This window comes from Nuphar pumila, chromosome 4, assembly GCF_984573655.1.
Source record: "Nuphar pumila chromosome 4, dmNupPumi1.hap1.1, whole genome shotgun sequence".
In the NCBI taxonomy this organism is placed as follows: domain Eukaryota; kingdom Viridiplantae; phylum Streptophyta; class Magnoliopsida; order Nymphaeales; family Nymphaeaceae; genus Nuphar; species Nuphar pumila.
In genome coordinates, this window is record NC_143252.1 from 26,587,984 (window position 1) to 26,609,103 (window position 21,120).

Here is a 21,120-nt window from a genome sequence, read left to right on the forward strand (position 1 = left end):
TAACTATGGTTTTGTACTAGTAGGGATGGCAGTAGATCAGGGGCGGGGGACAAGGTCTTCACCCCGTCCTGTCTCAAAATCCTACCCTCCATCTCTTGCATGGGTTTTGCTTTTAACTTCTATCCCTACCTTCATCCCCATTTTATGTCCTCCATCCTCGGTCCAAACAGGGTGAGGCGGGGCAGAGCCCTGTTTTGGGTGGTTTTAACCTGTCACCCTTTTTTTCACCAACACCAATAGGCTTAAGTCACTTAGAATGTTACGTGGGAAAGGAAGAGTTGCAATTAAGTAACGACACACATACTCTGCCACCAACTCCATCAAAACATTGACAAAGAAAAATCTTTAATACCAACTCCTCTCCCTCCCTCTATTTAAACCTCTCAAGCCCTAACCCCAATCACAGTCACCAAGCAAACCCATTACTCCTCTTCTTACACCTCCAGGCCTGTATACACACCAAAATGGCACAGTTCAAGAGCATTAACCTTTCCTTAATGCTCACGTTGATCGCCCTAGCATTTGCATTCACCCCCATCGTCTCAGCTAGAACCCTCCTCGACCAGGATCCTGCACCAATCGCACCCTTACCGAGCCCACTGGACGCACCCACCGCACCGGCCGTCGATCCCACCCCGGTCCCACCAACAACTACCAGTGGGGACCACACTCTAACCTTCTTCATGCACGACATCCTCAGCGGGACCCACCCCACTGCCCGGGCAGTCACGGGCATAGTCAACAACGTGGCGGCCAACGGTCAGCTGGCCTTCGCAAAGCCCAACAGCGTCTTCCCCACCAACGGTGGGGTCCCACTTCCCAACTCCAACGGCATCGGCGGCATTGACATCAACGGGGGCAACATCCAGCCGTTCCTTACCGGTCTGGGTGGGACCACCGCGGTGCAGACGAGCAGCAACGTGGGTGGGACCCTGCCCTTCGTCACTGCTGGTCAGATACCCGTGGGGGCCACCCTGGAGAAGCTGGAATTTGGCACCATAACGGTCATAGACGATGAGCTGACCGAAGACCACGAGCTGGGCTCACCCGTGGTGGGCAAGGCCCAGGGCTTCTACGTAGCCAGCTCTGAGGACGGCAGCAGCCAGACCATGGCCTTCACGGCCCTGCTGGAGACCGGCGGGTTCGCAGACACCATCAGCTTCTTTGGCATCCACCGGACTGCCGTCTCCGAGTCCCACGTTGCCGTCATCGGCGGCACCGGCAAGTACCAGAATGCGAAGGGGTTCGCCACCATCCAGACCCTCCATCCGGACGACACCCACCAGACGGATGGCGTGCACACCATCCTTCAGTTCCAAGTCTACCTCTCCTACTAGAACGAGTTTAGCTGGGGAAGAATGTCTCAAAAAAGTGTCTTTTCTTTGGACTTCTCTTATTCCGTGTTTACCATGAAAACGTGTAGTGTTCAAATGTTTGGTGTTTGATAATCAGTATATATGCTTTCGATATAAAGGGTTTTTATAATGATAAAATCTTTTTATATTTCGAATTTCGGATGTACCCTGCAAGTTGCATACTGTGATAGAACAACATGGATTCACGTAAAAAGGCATATGTTTACGTATTCCCGATAAAGCCAGTTAGGGTCGGTGGAAAATCTACCCTAACTGAGTTTTTCCAATCCGGACACGTACATTCATTTGACAAAGAATGAGTTTCATCCTACATTTTTTTTTTTTTGTTGAAAGAAAGAGTTCCATCCTACATTCAATCCTAGCTATCCAACCAATGGTTAAGATTGGTCCACGTTCACACCCCAATGTGGACAGTGTAAAAGCTATCTTCCTATTGGGTCCCGATGCATTTTCCTTGCCCATTGACCCGTTTACATCCTGTTGAGTCTTCCTAAGGGGCTGGACGTGCTCTCCTAAGTGCCAACAGAGATTCCTATATATGGGTTTGGTGTGTTCTCCCATGAGACGCCACCCTTCCCATTTTATCTCTCTTTATTCCAACTTCCAACGAGTGCTATCCCCATCTAGGACCTAGGGGTGGTTGTCGGGCCGGCCCCGGCTTGTTTAGAGTTCGTCCCCCCGGGTTTTAAGTGTGGCTCGAATCGGAGATGGCCCGGCCCATTTACTAATGGGCTGGTTTGTAGCCTTGTTCTTAACAGGCTCGGGTTTGAAAAGCAGCCCATGGCCCGGCCCATTAACAAAATGGGTCAATGTGAAGCGGGTTGGGTTCAGCCTGGCCTGACCCAAATTTATTTGTAAATAGTAATATTTAACAAGTTATGAGCTTCTCATGTACCCAATTAATTATTTTTTTAGTTTTTATAAAATTAATACAACTAATTAGGTATATAGTAACCGTTATTAAGTTACTATGCAATAGTTGATTTTTAAAAGTTTTATATTATTAAAAAATTAATTAATAACTCAAGCCCATCCAACAGGCCCGGTAGCTAACATGGACACTGACACGTACCACAATATTTTAATATTATTTTCATGTTTTTTTATGTTTTTAAGTATTATTTCAATGAAAATATATTTATAATATTAGAAAATAAAAAATAGTTTTTTTTAGAGAAAAGGCAAAATGCAATCATTCATTATTTTTGTTTCCTTTTGTTTTTCATAGTTTCTTGCTGCTACAATTCACTGTACAGGACGAAGACCTGTCGTCTTCTAAAACCGGCTTTAGCTAACACCATCTGATAACGCGATCTCACTGATCGATGGCTACGATGTGTCCCCGTCACCTTGCTGAACGCCCCTGTCCAGATTTGGCCGTCCCTGAATTCTCTGCTAATCCTGTTGTGAATCAGCTGCATGTTAGGGGCAGCTCCATAAAAGGTTATTTCATTACGATGTGACCAGATCTGTTGCCAAGTGACCAACATCGCCACTCTAGTCTGTCCTTGTCGTCCAGATAAAAACACTTGAGCTGCCCAGGTATTGTGTCTCCAAAACTTTGTGTGCACTTCATTGAACCTTCTATATTAGGGGAATAAATGCCCCGTACTCTTTATATCCTCTTTACAAAGGCCTGCATCTGCTCTTCAAACAAAACCCCGTTTGCCAATTTTTGCCTTGTTAAAAGCACCAACCACATGAAATGTGAGGACCGTAGAGCCATGTTACCGATGGTACACCTTGCTCCTCGTAACAAAATGTGACAACAAAACTTCTTAGTCATGCACTCACCATATAACCATATAAGTAAGGTTATACGGCCATAAGGTGATTGTTGGGAGCTATTTCAACAATCATAATGTTCAAATACAAAGAAATGTGTCTGTTGTGGGCTAAGGTATCTCGGGGTGTCCCAAAACTTGAACTCTTTATAAGTTTATAAATGCAATGAAATGGTATAAAAAACATACAGAAATGGTTAAAAAAATATATTCAAATTGTGAGTTGAGAGTGTGAACCTCTTTGACGATTTCGAGCGTAACAACGTGTTCTTCACCCTAAAACAATTATGCATCTGAGCATCCAAGTACTAACATTGGTATCTGAGCGGGTTCGACAAATCTCTAATGGTGCTGAAAGCAGCCTGTGCATGTAGGTGTATTGATGCAAGATTCGAACGCTAGTGACACTAGACCAGAACACCCCTTTCACGGTAGGGACTATTTCCAAAAAAGAACATTAAAAAATCAAAAAGAGAAAAAGGTCAGTTTTTATTTTTTGTTTTAAACAAAATCGATGAACCAAGGGTTTTCGATTTGCGCAAACTCAAAGAAAAAAAAACAAGCTAAAGGAAGAGGGTTCAGGCCTCTTCGGTTTCATTTTTCTGGATAAAGAAGAAGAAATCACCATCAGTGGTGATCGGACACCGGTGGTGACTCAATCTTCCTCTCCCTCTCTCTCTGTGCATCGATCAAGCAGGATTCTTTCTGGCTCGGACCGTCTAGTTTCACGGCAAGGGTCGCAGTGTCAGAAGAAAAAAAAAAGGAAGATGAAGAGGGTTTGGTTGCTGCCCTCTCACTGGAGAGCAACTGCAGCGACAGAGGGCGGGGACTAAACAAAAAAAAAAACCACCACCTGCAGTGGCAGACGAACGAAAAAAAGAAGAAGATGGTGAAAAGAGCTTTTACCTTGTCAGTGCCTAGGTGTTGCCAGATAGACCGGAGGAGGTGGCCGAACCTCCTCGTCCCTGTCTCCACCATCAGCCATTGAAAAGGGAGGATGGTGACTCACCAAAAAACTCATGCATCGCCGCTCCTTTGAGCATAGGGTGGCTTGATCCCACTCTTAGGCAGCGGCTCACCGGTAGAAACACTGAGCTGCCACATGTTGCCGAAAAAGCCGATGCTGCTCTAGTTGCCATTCTTCTCTCTCAAAGAAAAGAATAAAGGAAAAAAATAGAAAGGGAACCCTAATCGGGTTTTCCCTTTCGGTTTTTACATATAAGCTTTCACTTATAAAAAAAAATCAGTTTGACACTGAAATTTTTTGAAAATTTCGGAAAAGGTCTCTTTAAGAGGTTGTTAATTCAGGTTTTTTTATGAAAAATAGAAAAGCAATACACTGACTTTTTGAAATTATAGAAAAGTGGTTCTCTTCTTTTCTGTTAAACTTAGGAAATTTCAAACATATATATAGTTTGTTGGATAATATTGGAAAGGCCACTGATATTTTTTGAAATTACAGAAAGAGGGTTGAATCTCTTTGTTTAACTTAAAAAAAATCAGTTTGAAGTTTTTGTTTTTCATTTTTGGTTAGAAAGGCTTCTGCTCTTCAGAAAATTGGAAAAAGGTGGTTTATCTTTTCAGATAAACTCAAAAATTTCAGAAAGTGCTCTGCTTTATTGAACTTTTGTAGAACATAGCATTTAATCTTTTATGATATTAGAGAAAAAGGGTTAAAAACTTTTTGTTTAACTCAAAAAGTTGCATAAAGAGGTTTATGTATTTTTGCTTACATAAAGTCTCTTCTTTTGTTTTTTGAAATTAATAAAAGTGGTTCTGAGTTTCTGAAAACCACCCAGTGCTTGTTTGTGTTAAAAGCATTTAGAATTTAGCATTTATGTGCATATTCTTGCATGTTTAAGTATCTTATTACATGTTAAATTTATTTAGTAGGATCAAAATTAGTTATATTTATAAATATTAGTTGAAATAAGCTTTATTAATTATAATATTTATTTATAATTAGGAATATGGCAAATTGAATAGTCATGGCTGAGTTGTCCAAAATTAAAAAACTCAATGGGATGAATTTTGGAATGTGGAAAAGAAAGATGAAATATCTATTAACACATGACAAGACCCTGTATGTATTGAATAATGTAAAATCTTCATTAACTCATAGATCGAGTGAAGAAAAGAAGAAATCTCATAATAAGTTTATCGAAGATGATCAACTTGCTCGAGCAACTCTTCTAACATTTATGCAAGATGACCTCATTCGAGTATTTGAAGACTTTGACAGTGCAAAGAGAATGATGAAAGAAGTTGAAAAGAAGTATGATATGACTTCAGAAACCTACATTCAACTTCTTATGGAGCAATACAATTCATGCAGGATGAAAAAGTCAGACAATGTAGTCGATTATGTGAATCAAATGCCGGTAATGGCTAAGGACTTAGCTATAGCTGAAAATAATATTCTTGAGCGAATGCAAATCTTCATCATACTAAACAACCTTCCTCCAACCTTGAAGATGGTGTCAGTTGCCATGAGATTAAACCAGAAAAGCCTTACTCTAATTGAGCTCCCTCTGCAATTAGCCCTTGAGCAAGAGCACATGTCAAAAGATAGGAAGAGAGAAGTTATGAATACACAAGAATCCTTCCCGGCAACCTCTCACAAGTTCAAGCCTAAAGGCACATTCTTCAAGAAATTTAAGAAGAATAAATTCAATAAAAAGCATCTAGTGCAAACCAAGAACTCCAAAATTGCAACAAGAAGAGCATATTTTGCTTGTGCAAAAGTTGGGCATTTCAAGAATAATTGCCCAAATAAAACCAAGAAAGAACATCCAGAAAAACAAGTAATAGAGAATGAGAAATAGTATGCATTGTATCTGAATGATTGATCACATATAGTGATCTTTCAGGGTGGTGGATTCATTTAGGGGCGACTAGCAACTAGCAATTCATTATGCTTCTCTTTGTTCATGTGTTCTTATTCTATAGCTAGTTGAATAGGCAATTTGGACAGTTCGACCTCAAATGAGTTTAATCTCTTGACAATAGTGACCATTTTACAGGAATGTGGTAGGTTGTCAAGGATTGTGAAGATCTGCATGACCATTTTTCAGGAAAGTGGTAGGTTGTTAAAGATTGTAGAGATCTGCATGCGATCTGGATCATATTTCCCACAACTGCAAGATATTTTGCCATAACCATCACATTATTCACATGATCAACCACATTATCCCCTTCATTCACTTTGCATGAATTATACTTTTCAAGAAGTAACTGAATGTGTGTCTCAGAGGTCATATTATATTTCAAAGAAATAGCTTTAAACATTGTTAATGCAGTAGGATAATCTTCAATAACCCTAAGAAGATTATCTTCCATGTAAGTAAGCATGACAATTTTGGCAAGCTTGTCATCCATTTTGAATTTTTCAAATTTATCTTATCTTCCTCTGATAACTTATCACTTTGGTTTATCATTTTCTTTTCTAAAACATATTCAATTTCTTTTAAGGATAACACAAGTGAGATCCTCATCTTCGAGGTATGAAAATTTGTTCTATTAAGTTTGTCAGCTTTAGCTAATTTGCTAGTATAAATTTTTCTCATCATTATTCTATATTTTATTAAATTTTGATAAATACAAGAGTTTGAGGTCCAATACCCACACAAAGAAATACACACATCACAAAGTACATGTTTCAACAACTTTTGGGAATAATTAGAAATTATCCAAGTTTCTTGTAAAATTAAGAAACTCTGACAGGTTTTCTGAAAAATACAAGTTCTGATCATTCTTTTGAAATTAAATAAAATTAAACCTCTTTTTAGAATCTCTCATTAGTCAAGCCATTTAAAATGAAATTATTTGTTTATTTATTAACCAATGTAAAGAAAAACCCATAATTTAGGGGTTTCATCTAAACGTGAAAGAAAAGAGGGAAAGGAGGGAGGGAGACACCACTGAGGAAAGACAACCTCCATTCGGGAGGTGGTTGGTTGATCATAGCTCGAGATGGTACCCGATGACGAGGTGCCCTCTTCGGGCGACATTGCACCTCATTGGACCCCTATTGGTGATGCAACACACCAGGTGGAAGAGGGTGACACCGCTCCTCTCCATGCCCTTTGCCGACAATGCCATTATAATGTTGTTGCCGCCCGACTGGAGAGGTTACAGGGAGAGGAGGAGGAGTCAGGCAGCTATGGGAAGAAGGAAGTGTTACCCCTTTGCCTCTCCCACAAAAATGAAAAGTGGGAGAGGAAAGGGAAAAACATCTTCTTTGATTTTTAAAGGAGAGGGGTGAGGGGGTAACGCTTACCCTCACCTATGGCTATAAAAGTCATGGGTTCCCTTCTCCCTTCCCTTATCTCCTTCAGCAAAAGCATGATGGTGGGAGAGAGACTCAGAGAGAAAGAGTGAAGGAGAGGAGGAGGTGTAGCGGTAGCTAGAGCCGCCACTCTCAACCACAGGTAAGCCCTCTCTCTCTCTCTCTCTCTCTCATTTTTCTTTTTAAAGGAGACACCAACAACCACGAGTGAGTTGTACAACATAGGGATAGGGAGAACCTTGTCCCTATCACGCACCTGAGTGGTGAAAGCAAAGGATTTTTTTCTCTCTGTTAGCACTACCGACAACCGACAAGTTGCCCATGATAGGGGAAAAGGGAAACAAGGGGGGCGACAGACTGCCTATCGTCTGCAACAAGGAGGTACAGTCCTTTGCCCTCATCGCTGGCAAGTGCAGACTGGAAAAAAAAAACCCACAGACATCGAGATAGGCAAATTGAGTCAGTCGCATCGTAGGCCAAGTAATGACTAGGGTGACTCGGTCTAGGCATACCCAGACCAAGCCAAGCAGCAAAAAAAAAAAAAAGGATTGTTAATGTGACAGACCGTCTTGGTTTGAACAAACCGAGTCGGGGCTATAGAAGGATAGACCGAGTTGGGTCTCAGTGGTGTAGCACACTGAATCAGATCTGATTTTGTTAGATAAGATCGACTCGGTCTGAACAAACCCAGTCAGGTCTATTTGCTTAGGAGACCGGCTCAATCTAGACAGATTGAGCCTGATCCATAGTCAAGGCAAACCGAGTCAGGTTTGCTTTCGACGAATCGACTCGGTCTAGACCAAGTCAGGCCCACAAAGAATTTTATATATATATATGTGTGTGCGTGCGTGTGTGTGTGTGTGTGTGTAGAGTTGATGGGTACATAGAGCGGAGTAAAAATCAAGATGGCGAAATCCTCGATTTTTCAGTATAAATTGAATCTAGGTTTGGATCCAAACTCAAATTGGATCACGTGTACCTAAAGTGAATCCAAAACTAAGTGGATTTAGCTAAGTTTAATCCAAATCCAAGACTCTCCAACATAGATGCCATACTTATGCCAAACCAGCACAAAAAGGTTTGGATCGGGCATACCAAAACCTAAATAATCTGCTTTGGAATAAGAATGGATCTGGATCTAAAATTTAATACAAATTAGATATGGTATAAAGACAACATAAATAAAAAATATTACATGAAACTGGGAGTGGTCGATGAGTAAAAAGACTATTTTGCCCTCAGTATGCTCAAATAATAAATATGGCATAACTTGGTACCCCAAAGTCATATTCAAGTGATTTTTGGATCCTTGGATTCTTCTTTGAAAATAGAATCCACTAGCACTTTGAAAGAACGGAGTCAGAGTTTGACATTAAAGCTTAGAAGTATTTTCGTAATTTTTACTAAGATGAGACTTTATATGATGATACAAGAATATTTGTTTATTTCATATCAAAACTTTTGAGAAGGCTAAGGTTATTCCTTAAAGTTGAAATTTAAGTGTTTCAAGTATGTGAATATTTGCAAATTCCTCCTTAGTTAAATAAAATACATGTTAATTAGTTTAGGCATCCTGCGATATGATTTCATGGGTTTTAAGTATTCTAGTTGTACTTTATTGTGACTAGAACAACTATTTAGCATGCTTAGGAATCTATAATCATGATATTCTTTATAATGCTTAAATGAGATTATATATGTTGCATGCTTCCTAATTTATGACATGAATTAAATTATGAATGTATCATGTGTAGAGAAAATTATGACATTTCTGCATGTAAAAGATTGATGTATAATATTAAAAATTGAGTGTAGAGTTTCAGAATTTTAGGATAGGATTAGTATTAAGAATATCACGCTTATGCCTTAGGAGAGGCATTGTAGGTCTTGTAATTTAATAAGTTGACTCTATGATGGGTCATTATCCTTAAATATATGATATGTAAATACGGATTAAAAGTGGTTAGCGAACATACATTAATGATTATATATGACACTAACTTTAAGAAATAAAAGTTAAAAGAATAATGTACATAAAATAACTACGCAAAGCTTGAAAATGAACTCTACTAGGAGACATGGTCTAGGCAACTATTGAGGTGTGTATCTCAGGAATTTCTCAGATATTCCTAGGTCCCTTAGGTGTTAAAACATTTTCCATTAGACACATGTATGATGTAGCATGAACCATAAAACCTTAGAAGCACTTATAACTTCTCGACACCATGGGAACAGGTATAGCCACCCTAGCTCTTTGGCTAGCTACCGATGAACACTTTATGGCTTTCGGATGTATGTGATATATATATATATATCAAATCATTACATTCACCATGAATGCATGATAAATTAGATATTTTTTTCATCATAACATTCTTATGATTCTCTTTTAACTGGTTAGGATAATATTCGTAACATCATAGGACATTGATGTAATATGAATGATTTGAATATATTGTCATGTTTGATGTGACTGTATCCATGCTTGCATGAAGTTATTTTCGATTTGATTATGTATCCATGAAATTGCATATCATGTAATTGATCCAAATAACATATTTATTTGTTAGAATATGGTTCATGGAGGTAACAATGGACGAGCACTCAGTGGTCGAGAACCAAGTGAAGGTCGTGGGACATTATTTGGTAGATGTCTTTGTTTTCTATTTAAATATAGGCATTCATTATGTTTTTGTTTATATGTTGATATAAAAATTATTACTTGTTAATTGTCTTTATCGGATTTCAGCTCAGTGATAATCAGTCTTAGCCTTCGTCTTCACGTAATGCTTCGATAGGTATATCATTTAAATAATTATATACTTGATTAGTTTAAATGTGCATTGTATGAATTTTTAACTCATTGTTCTGTAGGTGATGTTTCGCCTACACATGACCCACCTACACCAGTTAGTCATACTCATCACGAGACAACGCCGGATGCAGGGTCTTATCAGTCTGACACATAACGACTCATTCAAAAAGTGTATATCGATAGTCAATCGTAAGTATTTCATTGTCACTTGTCCAATACTTATCTTATAAAAAGTGTATATCGATAGTTGATTGTTAATGTGTATCAATTCATATGCAGCGCGCAGTTTAAGCTACACGAAGTAATACGAGAAATTAGGAAGTCACTACTTCAGCATCTTCTAGGACCGATCGTTCAATGAAAAGAGTACCCGAAGGAGGTGTTAGACAGATTATTGTCCTCATTCATGGTATGCAATCGTCTATCATAACTAATATATTTTATATTGAATTTTTGTTATAGTCATGTGTGCTAACTTTCTAAAAGTATTTGTAGGTTTTGCATCACTTCGCGACTGCGAACGAGGAGAAGGATGCGAGGGTAGTGTGGCAGAAGGTGATTGTCAATCGATTTGCCGACATGCTGCACAATATGAAGTCTGCAGCAATAAAAGTAGCTGGTGGGATAGATGATCCACTGTAGTGGAAGAACCATGACCCTTCTACTATCAAGAGTGACTATTGGGAGGGAATGTGCGACAAGTGAGCGAGCAATGAATTTCAAAACTGCTCAGCAAAGGCTGCACAAAACCGAGCAAAGATGCCCATCTACACACAGGTAGATCTAAGACTTTTGAGAGCCACTAGAAGAAAATGGTAACTCATTAATATATATTGTCAAATTTATAAGTATTGTTACATACTTTTTAATTGATTTTTTTATCATTTAACCTCACAGAAAGCAGAAAAATGAGGCATTGTGCCTTACAAGGATGTGTTTGTTGAAACACATAAACGTAAGAGCACGGGAGAGTTCATATAAGAAAAGGCGAGAGTGACAACGATATGTATTTATTGTATTAATAAACATTGTAATAGACAAGTTACTATGAATATTGTAATTCTCAATTATTAATCCATATTGTAATCATTACTTTGTAGGAGTCATACGAGCAGCAGATGGTAGAGCGATATGGCGATGACTCCACTCAACATCCGCCTTTTGATCCTGCAGCATGGGTGACTACAACCGGTGAACCCAAAAAGGGTCATGTGTTCAGGTTTGGGAGTAACATGAACACCACACCAGTCGTTGCCTCCTGTAGCCAGGGCTCGCAGAGTTCTCCCGCCAGCATCAACTTCCACCATCTGATTGACCCTGTTATGTCTTGGGATGGTGTCTGTCAACGTCTTGAGGATAAAATGCTTGACTTTTTACATGAAGTCATTTCCAACCTTATCTATAATGAGTTATGCAACTTTTTTCGGGACAGAAAAACTTCGTCTGCATTCAACATGAGCTCCAATGCCTGTCAGGTATAAAGATTCATGTAATTTGTTTCATGTTGTTAGATTTCAAGCTAGTATATGCATGATTGAAAACATATATGCATGATTGAATCACTATAAATTTTTTTGACACCTTTAGAACACACATATGCATGGTTGAATCACTATACAATTTTTATGACACCCTTATAATATATATATATATATATATGCATGATTGAATCACTATGAAAGTTTTTTGACAACCTTAAAACACATACAAGCATTCTTTCATCAATATGACAACCTTAGAACATATATGAGCATATATAAAAGTTTTTTGACTGCCTTATAATACATATATGCATGATTGAATCAATATGAAAGTTTTTTGACAACCTTAGAACACATATATGCATGATTAAATCACTATAAAAGTTTTTTGACTACCTTAAAACACATATATGCATGATTGAATCACTATGAAAGTTTTTTGACAACTTTAGAATACATATGAGCATGATATTAGCATATATGAAAGTTTTTTGACTGACTTATAATACATATATGCATGATTGAATCAATATGAAAGTTTTTTGACAACCTTAGAACACATATATGCATGATTGAATCACTATGAAAGTTTTTTGACAACCTTAGAATACATATAAGCATGATTTCATCACTATGAAATTGTTTTACTGCCTTATAACACATATATGCATGATTGAATCATTATAAAAAATTTTGATTGCCTTAGAACACATATATGTATGATTGAATCACTATGATTTTTTTTGACAACCTTAGAACATATATAAGCATGATTAACGCACTATGAAAGTTTTTTTACAACCTTAGAACACATATATACATGATTGTGATACATAACATATTTATTTGACAGCCTTATAAACCATATATGCATGCGTGAATCACTGTGACATTTTTTTACAACCTTAGAATACATATCTGCATGATTGAATCACTATAAAAAAAAATTGTCAGTCTTAGAATACATATTTGAATTATGTTAATGTTCTTCACTTTATTGCTTGTCTATGTGTCATTCAGCCATTTACTTTGATTGCATTAGATTAAGTGTATTGCATATAATTTATTTTATTATATTTTATTTATCAATACTAACATTTTGGTTCTCTTGTAGGATGCTGGAGATGATCAGCATAGAGGAGTTGATGGAGGCATGGATGGAGGGGTAGATCGAGAAAATGAAGAGGATGATGCCCTGAATCTTGGTGAAGATTAGCTTCATGTATTTAATTTGTTTCACGTACTTGTAACTAATTAGAACTTTGCAAGGTCTGTATTAGGTTGTTAAATTTGTTTTAGTTATAACTTGTGTTAAATTTGTTTCACCTGCTTTGTATATGTATTTTTTATGTGTACTTTATTTTTTATACACAGGTTATATAAATTGTATAACGAAAATTTTTTCTCGATATTCATATTTCAAAAAAATATTTTTTTTTTAAAATTTGCGACGGATATTATCCGTCGCCAATTTAAATTTGCTGATGTTTTACGATGGAATTTAATCTCTCGCTAAATTGGCGATGGACATTAGCGATGGATACATATTCCTCGTTAAAGTTTAGCGATGAATTACATTCCGTCGTAAAACCAAATCAGTCTTTATTTAGCGACGGCCATGATCCATCGTGAATTCATCGCTAATTAGTGACGGAATAACAACAAATTAGTTCTGTCATTTTTTAGCGACCAGGATTATGCGATGGACCCTTTCCGTTGCTAAGCACGTTAGCGACGGATAACATCCATTGCTAATCCATATTTTTCTTGTAGTGAATTTGTAAATAGAAACTTACTAGGTTGTATATTCACCTCCTCTTTTTATTGCAATTGTAGGTTAAAAGACAACTATCAACCGCGGGTACACTGCCACCAGACTTCATCGTATTCTAAGTATTGTTCACTTTCTCTTTTTTGTTTATTTTGCTTATGCAATGGGACATTTGTATTTGGGAAGTAATGTTTATTGTAAATGATTGTATGAACTTTTAATTAATTGTTGAAAAAAATAATTTTTCTGGCATGATTTTAAGGTTATTGTGATAATTTTTTTTTTGAGAACTAACGTTCACAAACCCGAGCTTAAGAGGCCTCGATTTTGGGTCGTTACAGTCACATACACACAAAAAGGGTGACGGTCTCAGGTGAAAGATCGCTCATAGCCGTGCCCTCTGCCAGCAATGACGCATACACAAAGGGAGGGTTCTAGATGACGAGCTCTCTCGATCGTTACAAGTGCAACACAGTAGAGGAAGATGGCGACCCAGCGCCTACCCGCCACTGAGACCGGCGAAGTTGAAGCGTCAGCCATCCACTCATCGGAAAAAAAATGTCACCGGATAAGCCGTTCTCTTTGTTTTCTGTATTTTTTTTTTAAGTTTCGTTCTCTCTGTTTTGAGTGACGGTTGATCAAGAAAAAGGAGAAAGGCGATCTGTGCCTGATCCCGACAAAAGCGGAAAAGGGAAAACCGTGTTGCGTGAAGCAAGCACGAACCCAGAACAGAAAACCAGTTTTTTTTAATACTATGCATGCATCAAAGAAAATTGAAGAACAGTTTTTTTTTGTTTTTAATCATCCTCTCTCTCTCTCTATATATATATATATTTTATATCTCTCTGAGTTCGATTTTTTAAGTCTCTGCTGTTCTGTGAACTAAGATAAAGAGAAAACACAGAAAAAAAAGATCGCCCCCTTATCCCAAGAAAAGAAAAAAAACTGGGAAATCGAGCTGCTCAAAACAAGCACGAACCCAAACAGAAGCAATTTTTTTTCTTCACCCTGATTTTTGGTTTTTATTTCTGATTTCTGGTTTTATTTCTCTGATTTCGAACTAAGCTCTACATTCATGAACTCAGAAAACCAAAAAACAGTAAACCGTTAGATATATTTTTGTTATTTTTTTATTTTAATATTGCAAGTTCAGAAACCGTAAATCGGCCCTTTTAGTTTTTTTTTTTATTAATCATGTTGTATGTCTGTTCATAGACTGCATGTTGGGATTTTTATGATTCATGTCTGCATTCATCCATGAAAAAAAATATTCAAGCATGTGATCGAATGTACGTGTCTCTGCTTCTTAAAAAAATGCACTTAAACGAATACAATACATTTTATTTTACATGCTTGTATGCATCTCATATTAAACACATATATGACATGCTTAAACTTCATTACTTTAGGCCTTTATATATATATATATATATATATATATATATATATATATATATATATATATATATATATATATATATATATATATATATCTTGCTTACATGAATATCATATCATACATACATAGAGGAGCATGCCATAAAAAATCATGAACAATTGTAGCCTATGCTGTATGTGTCTATATAGATGTGCATCTAAAAGTCAATTTTGGGTTACAGGTCCAACCCACAGACTGACCCGGTTTGACACCTAATAGTGGGTCACGTAAGTGGCCAGGTAATGGAGATAGTGGGTGGGAGTTACGTGAATGTGGAGAGACCACATTCACGTAACTGCCTAATCTCCCATTACAAATAAGGGGTTAGGGGTTACGAAGATAATGAGAGTTCGTAGCATTTCCCTGCCAAAATATCGTTCCGCATTCAGACTCTGCGGAAAGGGTCCTGCTCACCGTCGACATAAGGCCTGGGCTTAATGTGGGCGTCGACCGGCTGAGGAGAACGCCGAACTACCTACACGGACTATGGCGAATCCAGGTACGCTCCTTGTCAATGTTGTTTTTACAGGGTTTCTCCAACATTAGGTTATGGGCCCACGGTTCCACGCATTTTCTGCTGCGTGTGGCCGTGTAGGCTGTATCGGCAATTTGGGCATCGGTGGAGTCGCCATGGGGCGACAACCACCGATAACCAGCAGATGTAAACCCCCGAATCGTCTGTGGCCATTGGGCTGCAGAGGGGTTTATCCTCTGCCGGTGAGCCCTCGCCTGATAATGTCACCGGCAGATGTCGAAAGGGGTTTAAAAACCCCTTTTCTCTATGTTTTCCATTTCAGTCATCGGGCGAGTTGCTTTTGCCGAAAAACAGCAGAGGTGTCAGTGGCGGTCTTGACGGCGCCCAAGTTTTCCCACCTCATCGCCGGAGTTACCAGTAAACTGGCGACGACAATAAAAAAATATATATATATATATATATATATATATATATATATATATATATATATATATATATATATATATATATATATATATATATAGACCCTTACCTGTGGCAGAGGAGGAGGTGGGTTCGCCGGAGTTCGCCGTGGGGCGTTTTGCCGGCAAGGGCAGCCATTGGTCGGCGGCATCCTTGCTAATGTCGTCGGGGCTGCCGCCGGACTGGCAGGCGCTGCCGTGCCCTTCAGCCATTGGACAGCGGAGCCACCATCGTCGCCGTGGGGCGACGTCTTTTGACGGGGGGGTTGTCACCAGACCGGCGTCACCATGGGGTGACGCAGGTCGCCGGGGTCCGGCGTCAGTCGCCGTTACGGCGACGTCGGTCACCGTGGAACCGAAAAGAGCGGAAACCCCTTTCGGTTTCCCTGAAATTTCAAACAGAAACCCATCGGGTTTCTGTTTAATTTCAATAAGGGGACCGGATCGGGTCCCGAGTGTGGACCCGATAGCAGGGCCCGATCCAAACCCGAAATGGATCGGGCCTGCTATTAATTTTTGGATTTGACCTGGACCCATAATGAGACTGGGTCTGATCTGAAAAGGATCGGCTCTCCATTTAGGATCGGGTCTGATCCGGATCCATTTTGAAACGGGTCCGATCCGGACCCATTAAGAGCAGGGTCGAACCCGGGGTCCGATTTGGACCGGGTCGAACCCGGGGTCCGTTTCGGATCGGGTCGAACCCGGGTCCGGTTTGGACCGGGTCGAACCCGGGGTCTGTTTCGGACCGGGTCGTACCCAGGTCCATTAAAGGACCGGGTCGTACCCGGGTCCATGAAGGACCGGGTCGTACCCAGGTCCGGTTTGGACCGGGTCGAACCCGGGATCCGGTTTGGACCGGGTCTAACCTAGTTCTGTTTTGGACCGGGTATAACCCGGGTTTTAGTTTGGGCTGGGTTCGACCCATATTAAGTATGGGTCGGGTCAGACCCGGATCCCATTTAACTGGGTTGGATCCAGCAGGATCCAAACACTATTGAGACTGAATCGGATCAGGAACCTGATCCGACCCCTTCCAGAACCGGTTTAGAGCCGTTTTTGACCGGTTCTTTCCAGTTTTTCACCGGTTCCGAGATGCTAAGACCATGTTTTCAAAAATATAAAGAAATACAGGGATTTTGGTATACGGTTATAGGGTTTTATGAACTTTTGTTCATATTAAGTATCGGTTTATAAGGTTCAGAACTGGTTCAGACCCTTAGATGACCGGTTCAGGGCAGTTTCAGACCGATTCAAAGTGTTTTTAGACCGGTTCCTACATGTAGACCCTGGGTTTTACCCATATGAGCATGCTTTTGTTATTTTTCATGCTTTATAAAGTATTTATTTTGAATAATGCATGATTTATGTATGTTAATTCATGTATTTTGCGTTGGTTAAGTTATGCATGATAATTTTAAGCATGAATTGTAACTAAATTTATGATAATTAGTTTATGCATTTTTGTTGAAATATGAATTGATATTATGTCATGAATATACATGCATTAAAATGTGTGCATAGGCGTGCTCCATAATACGAATAGGATTTTCGGTAAAAGATTTTGATTGACTGATTCATGTAATCACCAAAGTGATCTGAGTCATGTTAATTAAGGATTCTTTGGACCGTATTAAGATTCGTCATTATGATTGTGTGTGAATTTATGAAACATCGATTCTACCCAAAGGTAGGTCGTTGTATTCCAAATTTACACAGGGTGTGATAGTAAATGTGTATTCCAGCCCATGAAGCATGTTCGTACCCAAAGGTACAGTGCTGAATTGCCTCTGGATTCATGATCTACTAGTTTCACCAACTGAAGTCAATTCCTTGAGAATTGAAGAGACGGAGCAATTATGAGTATTATCGTTTTCACCAAAGTGAAACGATAATGGCTCAACTATACTTGTCTCAGAAAAGGTGAAAATAAAGGGTCTCACTTTTACCTTTTTAACACGAGTCTCGTCTGAGCAATAATAGTAATGTCTTTTCGTTTTTGTTTCTTGATTTATCAGGTTCCTTCCATATCGACGGTTCAAGTAGTATCCCTATCTTTGACAGATCAAATTTTTCTGATTGGAAAGAGATTGTATTATTTACTTTGGGCTATATGGATTTAGATCTGGCCCTTAGAATTGACGAACCTCTCGCTCTTACAGAGCAGAGTACAGCCGATCAGAAGACTACCTCTGAGAAGTGGGAGCGCTTGAACAGACTTAGCCTGTTGCTTTTGCAATCTCGGGTGGCTAAGAATATTTGAGGAGTCATTCCTCATTGTAAGACTGTGAAGGAATTTCTGGGAGCCATTGAGGCTCAGTTCGTCACTTCTAATAAGCAAGGGCCAGTACACTCATGTCCAAATTAGTGTCTATGAAATATGCTGGTGACAGTCACATCCGACAGCACATTTTGGAAATGAGAAATATTGCGACTCAACTGAATGACATAAAGTTCGCCATTTCTGACTCCTTCTTAGTCCATCTGATCTTAACCTCGTTACCTACTGAATATGGACCCTTTAAAATCTCCTACAACACACATAATGATGAGTGGTCTTTTAATGACTTCTTGGCTAAGTGTGTTGAGGAAGAGGAGAGATTGAAGGGTGAGAGGGTGCCAAGTGCACATATGGCCTCTCATAAGGATAAACAGAGGTCGAGGCCAAAGAAAAGCTCCTTCAAAAGGAAAAATCAAAAGAAAGCCACTGGGGAGAGTTCAAACTCTCAGGCGAAAGCCAAATCCCAGTTAGGTGGCCCTTCTATAAAGTGTTTCTTCTGCAAAAAGAAAGGGCATAAGAAGGTGGACTGTTTGAAGTTCAAGAAGTGACTCGAAAATAAAGGTAATAAGTCATTTATTTCTCATGAGTGCAATCTAATTCATGTTCCATTGCATAGTTGGTGGATTGATTCTGGTGCCACGGTGCACATTGCGAACTCTTTGCAGGCATTTTTGAACAAAAGGGAACCAACGGAGCATAAAAAAAGCATCTTCTCAGGAAATAAGATGCATTCGCATGTCAAGAGCGTTGGGACCTGCAGAATTGTGTTGGAGTCGGGGTTTATGTTGGATTTGGTCGATACATTTTATGTTTCATCTTATAGTCGGAGCCTAATTTCAATTTCAAAACTTGACAAGTTTGGTTTTGCTTTTAAATTTGAAAAATCTGAACTTATTATTATGAAAAATTCAATGAATATAGGTTCTGCATATATGTGTGATGGTTTGTATCGATTAAGAACCAAATTCCAAATTCGGGAATCTCACTCCATTGAGAACACAATGATTGGCAATAAACGTGGCCTAAAGGATGATCAATCCTATTTGCTTTGGCATCGGAGGTTAGGACATATCTCGAAAAAGAGAGTCCAAAGACTCGTGAAAGAGAGAATCCTTGGATCCCTTGATTTTATTAATGTAGAGCCATGTGTTGACTGCATAAAGGCTAAGCAGTCTAACACATATAAGAAAGATGCCAAACGCAACAATGGAAAGTTAGAAATAGTGCATACGGATGTCTGCGGCCCTTTTTTTTCACCGTGTTATACAGGTGAAAAATATTTTTTCACCTTTATAGGCGATTACTCACGGTATATGTATCTCTACTTATTATCTGAAAAATCAGAGGTCTTTCAGGTTTTTAAGGACTTCAAGAAAGAAGTAGAGAAACAAGTCGGTGAAGTTATTAAGGTTATCGGGTCAGATAGAGGTAGTGAATATTATGGTCGTTTCACTGAGATGGGACAAAAGAAAGGTCCATTAGCGCGGTTTCTAAAAGAAGAAGGCATTGTACCTCAGTATACCATGCCTGGTAGTGCTTACCAGAATGGGGTAGCTGAAAGGAGAAACCGTACGCTTAAAGAAATGGTTCGAGCGATGTTGAATCACTCAAACCTTCCTTTGACCTTGTAGGGTGAAGCTCTTAGGACAACAGTGCATATTCTAAATAAGGTTCCTACGAAGGTTGTTCAAAAGACTCCTTACGAGTTATGGACAGGTAGAAAACCTTCTTTATCATATATGCACATATGGGAATGTCCAGCATAAGCTAAATTGTATAACCCACATATAAAAGCTTTTGATCCTAGGACAACTAGTGGTTTCTTCATTGGTTATCCAGAAAGATCGAAAGGCTTTAGGTTTTATTGTCCATCTCATACACCACAGATAGTGGAAACAGATAAAGCAAGATTTCTTGAAAATGGTTCTGTTGGGATAGATGCGTCTCAAAATATTAATTTTGAGGAAATGCAGGATTCAGGTTTCTCACCTGCTAAGGATAAAGACCCGAGTTTCTCTATCATTGTTCCTTCGAGTAATGTAAGAGAAAGTCCAGTCAATGAATATCAATCCCAACTAGATCCGGTTGTTGATGAGGATATACAACAACAACAGGATACAGAGGCTCATTTTGAACCACCTGTAGCACCTGTATGGAGGTCCACCAGAATTAGGAAATCTGCTATCCATCCGGACTATATGGTGTATTTACAAGAGTCAAATGATTTCATAAACATTGATGAAGATCCCTTCACATTTGCAGAAGTCATTGAAAGTGAAAGATCAACACATTGGATCAATGTCATGAAAGAAGAGCTTGACTCTATGGCAAAGAACCAAGTGTAGGATCTTATACCTCGACCTGATGGAGTTAGACCTGTTGGTTATAAATGGGTTTATAAAACCAAAACAGACTCTAAAGGTCATGTGGAGAGGTATAAGGCTAGGCTTGTTGCAAAAGGTTTCACACAGATAGAGGGCGTTGATTATAATGAGACTTTTTCTCCTGTCTCAACTAAAGAATCATTGAGAATAATCATGGCCCTCGTAGCTCATTTTGATTTAGAGCTGCATCAGATGGATGTGAAAACTGCCTTCCTGAATGGGGATCTGGATGAGGAGGTATACATGCAACAACCTCCTAATTTCAGTATAGATGACTCGAATAACTTAGTTTGCAAATTGAATAAGTCAATTTATGGACTTAAACAGGCCTCCCGCCAGTGATATAAGAAGTTCAATCAGGTAATAATGAACTTTGGATTCAGTGAAAACATTGTTGATCAGTGTATTTACATTAAGACTAGTGGGAGTAAGTTCATAATTTTGGTTTTATATGTTGACGATATTCTTCTTGCAACTAATGATTTGAGTCTTTTACATGAAACAAAAGACTTTCTTTCCTCTCATTTCGATATGAAAGACATGGGTGAGGCCACTTATGTCCTTGG

General features: G+C 38.9%; 1 pseudogene; it reads left to right on the top strand.

Annotated features, from left to right (window-relative positions):
* The first annotated feature begins 408 nt into the window (after positions 1 to 408).
* Positions 409 to 1,569, top strand: LOC149839719 (dirigent protein 10 pseudogene; annotated as a pseudogene).
* The last annotated feature ends 19,551 nt before the right edge of the window (positions 1,570 to 21,120 follow it).